Here is a 5111-nt window from a genome sequence, read left to right as displayed (position 1 = left end):
ATGTGTTTACTACATACATTTAATATTAGGATAGCTTCATTTGTGTTTCTCAATAGATCCACAGATGACCTCAAGCGCCCTTCCATGATGACAGGCAACATGTCCAGTATGATATTTTTCCCCAGAATAAACACAAACAATTGATTGACTGGGGTGGGCGGGGTGTCATGGAAAGCATTGAATGGGGAGGGTTGTATTTGTAAAGTGCCCACTCAAAAACAAGAGGCTATCCAGCGTCTTGATGTGCTTCAGCGCAAGTTCGGCAAGCAAAGACCGCAGGAAGAGTCAAGCCATGCGCTTAAAAGAGTCAAGAGGGGGCATAACATGGACAATTGCGGTAAGTTGAGCTTTATGTTAGCCGACAATATAGTAGAAAATTATACCTCGCCAAGTTAGCGCTTGGCTACACATCTACTTTTGTTCCTTGCGTCTAGCTTGTTTAACAGTTTGTCACATCCGAATTATACGATGTTGTTTGAAAATTCTTTGTTTCCTATGTATCTACTAAAGCGTTTTTAATTCAATGTTACAGGAAGCTGTAAGGCGCCTCCATAATTCGGAAAAGAGCCCGCATAAATATGATCCACAAACTGGGTAAGCAGTGTTTTTTTTTTTTTTATATGCGATGTATGGGGTTTTATGTAATCATTTTAAATGTAATTAAGGACACTACTCTCTTTCCACACAGAATAAGTTCACCTCATAACCAGGCAGTAATGACATATCTGCTGGAGGAACTGAAGACGACTTTTGCAAATGCAGACCCTGAGTGTATAAAGGGTAATTTATACACTTAATATTTGTATATAAAGGGGAATTGTTATTATAATTATGTTCATGTCCCCTTTATTGTTGTCCCTCTAATAATTTGAATTGGTTTTGTCACTTATATGAATTATTTTATTCAGCATGCTGTAGGACTTACTACGGAAGCTCTGAACCGCACAGTGAAAAAAATTATGGGATAACCCTTATCACCATGCGTGCGTGAAAATATCTTATGCGTACAAAATACTTTCATGCGTACGTACGAGATGTTTTCACGTACGTATAAGATACTTTCACGTACGTACGAGATACCTTCACGTACGTACGAGATGTTTTCACGTATGTACGAGATGTTTTCCACGTACGTCGCGATAAACTTAGATTAAAATATTACAAAAGTGTGCTTCAGGGCTTCCTAATTACGACCTTACCAAGGCCATGGCGCTTCAGTTTGACGTCACTTCCAGCGCTTGTAGCGCGGTAAAATAAAAAAAAACAGACGTATGGGCTTTTATTTATTAAAGGAGTGTGGGATGGTTAGAGTTGGGTTTAACAGCAGCATGCAATACCTACGTCAGGTAATTCCCAGAACGTCAGTCACGAAATGCCCATCGCATACCCCATTACACTATGGTTAAGAGTAGGCTTGTGGGAGGGTAAGGGTTTAGTTTACAGGTATTCGTCTGCACACTCGTACGGAGCACCTGAGGAGATATGGTGTTTTGTTTCTTCCTGGGAAACAATTTGGTGCGTACAACTTACTATCTCGTGCCCACCACTTACCATAGCCTGCGCACCAGGTTCTTTAAAGTTGCACCTGCCAATATTGCGTGCGCGCATACTTTCAGATGAGCACCAAATGCCGTCGCGTGCTACTGTACATCATTTTCTGGAAACGGGACAAATCACTGAACTGAACTGTCTGATGTTTTCCTCACACATTACAGTCCACAGAAATGAATATTGGCAAGTTTATAAAGGCAGACTATGTATACAAGCCCATATCATTAAATCCGCGAAGCAGCACCACTAACCAATGCACTAATTTATAGTAAAAGGAAATTACATTAGTTAGCCATTTACTTTCTAGCCCGCAGCTTGTTATTCACACAAGTTACGAAAAGAATTCATATTTCACGTATTTAGTGTGTGTGAAGTTTACCCAGTTTAATGCGGGTTCACTAATTTAATTCTCTGGTAAACCTGGCACACTCGATCGCATATCTGAACTAATGAACTGTGTGATTTAACGTGCATCTAAAGAGTTAAATCCAAATCGGCCCACTGTAACTCCTGCAGTTTTCAGACAAGAAATGTACCCTTGTTAAAAAGCCAAACTTGAATATCCTAGTGAAATCCACTGGCCAACCTGGCACACTGGGTCACCCATTGCATTGTGCAAAATGAACTGCGATCTTTAAAAGTACAGCAGAGATCTAAATCGTGTTGCAGCCGATTTTTATTGTCACATATTTGACAAGATGGATCCCTAAGTTAAATGGCAGGTAATACTTCCTTTGCCCAAAACGTAAGGAAATTCATGGATTAATTTGCCCTGTTATCGGTGATGCGAAGAAGACACTTTCTTTCAGTTGACTGTGATATATAATATGCGCTCTAAAGAGTGAAATCGATTTGGATCTCTTTCATTTATATTATATATATACTGTATATATAATATTTAGATATATTTTTGTTAAATGCAGTTGAATTTTGCCCAGACCAACCAGAGTACAGTATAGTCAAATTGACAAGTAAATTTAGCATACATCTGTCTTCATATAAATGGCACAAGACTGATTGTAATATTGATGTCATACTCTAAATTGTTAAATCAGTTTGGCTCACTTTCATTTTACAGTTCTGTAACAAGAGAGACTGCAGTTAGATTTTGACACCCAAATGCGGATACAAGTCCTTTTTTTCTAGTAAAGTTTACACATTCCCATATTAGCAACAAGTCGGACTCCGCTGTTTAAGGGGCAATCAGGTTAAATAACCATCCGTGTCTCTGATATGTAATAAAAATGAAAGAAGGTGTCTTTATTTTTTCCCATTACCGTAAACACAATGACATCATAAGTTAGCCAATTAATATACCAAGTGTACCTACATTTGGGCTCAGCATGTATTACCTGCAATTTAACTTAGTGATCCATCTTGTCAAATATGTGACAATAAAAACGGCAGCAACACGATTTAGATCTCTGCTGTACTTTTAAAGATCGCAGTTCATTTTGCACAATGCAATGGGTGACCCAGTGTGCCAGGTTGGCCAGTGGATTTCACTAGGATATTCAAGTTTGGCTTTTTAACAAGGGTACATTTCTTGTCTGAAAACTGCAGGAGTTACAGGGGCCCGATTTGGATTTAACTCTTTAGGTGCACGTTAAATCACACAGTTCATTAGTTCAGATATGCGATCGAGTGTGCCAGGTTTACCAGAGAATTAAATTAATGAACCCGCATTGAACTGGGTAAAATTCACACGCACTAAATACGTGAAATATGAATTCTTTTCGTAACTTGTGTGAATAACAAGCTGCGGGCTAGAAAGTAAATGGCTAACTAATGTAATTTCCTTTTACTATAAATTAGTGCATTGGTTAGTGGTGCTGCTTCACGGATTTAATGATATGGGCTTGTATGCATAGTCTGCCTTTATGAACTTGCCAATATTCATTTCTGTGGACTGTAACTGTGTGAGGAAAACATCAGACAGTTCAGTTCAGTGATTTGTCCCGTTTCCAGAAAATGATGTACAGTAGCACGCGACGGCATTTGGTGCTCATCTGAAAGTATGCGGCGCACGCAATATTGGCAGGTGCGACTTTAAAGAACCTGGTGCGCAGACTATGGTAAGTGGTGGGCACGAGATAGTAAGTTGTATGCACCAAATTGTTTCACAGGAAGAAACAAAACACCATATCTCCTCAGGTGCTCCGTACGAGTGTGCAGACGAATACCTGTAAACTAAACCCTTACCCTCCCACAAGCCTACTCTTAACCATAGTGTAATGGGGTATGCGATGGGCATTTCGTGACTGACGTTCTGGGCATTACCTGACGTAGGTATTGCATGCTGCTGTTAAACCCAACTTTAACCATCCCACACTCCCTTAATAAATAAAAGCCCATTCGTCTGTTTTTTTTATTTTACCGCGCTACAAGCGCTGGAAGTGACGTCAAACTGAAGCGTCATGGCCTTGGTAAGGTCATAATTAGGAAGCCCCGAAGCACACTTTTGTAATATTTTAATCTAAGTTTAACGCGTACGTATGTGAAAACATCTCGTACGTACGTGAAAGTATCTCGTATGTACGTGAAAACATCTTGTACGTATGTGAAAGTATCTTGTACGTAACTTACTATGAGACATTGCGGAGGAAATACTCTTTGTCTTAGCCAGGAAAGTCCCGACAAAGGAAAAGACTTGTAAGTGTACAAATTAATATATATATATATATATATATATATATATATATATATATATATATATATATATATGTATGTATTAAGTTTGGTACATTTCTGGGTGTTTTTAGGGGTTAACATATGGTGTGTTTTTCAGTTGCTGGAGTCCAGGTCTAGAGTCATCCAAACAGATGCAGAGAGAGAACTGTGGCAGACTGCAATTCTGGACCTGATGTCCGATCAAGAGGATGCCATCGTTGATGAAACACCGCTGTGGGTTGTGAGGTCTCCACCTCACAGGAACCCACAATTGTCTGAGCTTTGCCAGTAGCTTCAGTCCAGATTGGAGGCGGATATACGCTATGCTCTTACACACCGTCAGCGTGTAAGAGCTGATAGAATCGGGCCAGAAGAAGATTCATTTTTGGAACTTTAATAAGCACTGGTGCATGTGTTTGTTTCAGTTTGTTTCATTGCTTTTAATTTACTTGCACCGTCATATTTGCACTTTTTTTCTCCATATTTTCAGTTTTTTCTTATTTTTACGTTGTATATTTATTAGTGTTTGGTTTTATTTTAATAAAAACATTTCTGAATCAATTTTATTCTCATTGTTTTAAACGGTGCGGCGGATGTATAGTACAGTGGGGGGTGGGGAGTGTATATGGTCCGTCTACATACCTGCCCAATAACCAATCAAGCACTAAGCTATGAGGGCTTGGGTTGGGCTAAATAAAAAGTGTGACCAATCAAATAATAACAGGAAAGTCACTGGGTAATGTCCCAATAGATGTCAGGGTTGTGGAAGTGTTTTTTTTTTTAAATCAACCAATCAATGTTGAGATAAAAGACCAATGTAGAACAGCAAAGTTGTACAGAGGTACAAAATGCAAATGGTTCTTGAGGTGTGAATGTCTCCTTGCAAGAGC

General features: G+C 39.2%; 1 long non-coding RNA gene across 1 annotated transcript; it reads left to right on the top strand.

The window, feature by feature from the left end:
- The first annotated feature begins 337 nt into the window (after positions 1-337).
- On the top strand, positions 338-4484 carry LOC120529977. Its single transcript, XR_005633839.1, has 3 exons — positions 338-594; positions 689-780; positions 4340-4484. It is a non-coding gene; the product is annotated as an uncharacterized LOC120529977 (long non-coding RNA).
- The last annotated feature ends 627 nt before the right edge of the window (positions 4485-5111 follow it).

Source organism: Polypterus senegalus, chromosome 5 (assembly GCF_016835505.1).
Source record: "Polypterus senegalus isolate Bchr_013 chromosome 5, ASM1683550v1, whole genome shotgun sequence".
NCBI classification, from domain to species: domain Eukaryota; kingdom Metazoa; phylum Chordata; class Cladistia; order Polypteriformes; family Polypteridae; genus Polypterus; species Polypterus senegalus.
This window is presented reverse-complemented; position numbering and strand designations above follow the sequence as displayed.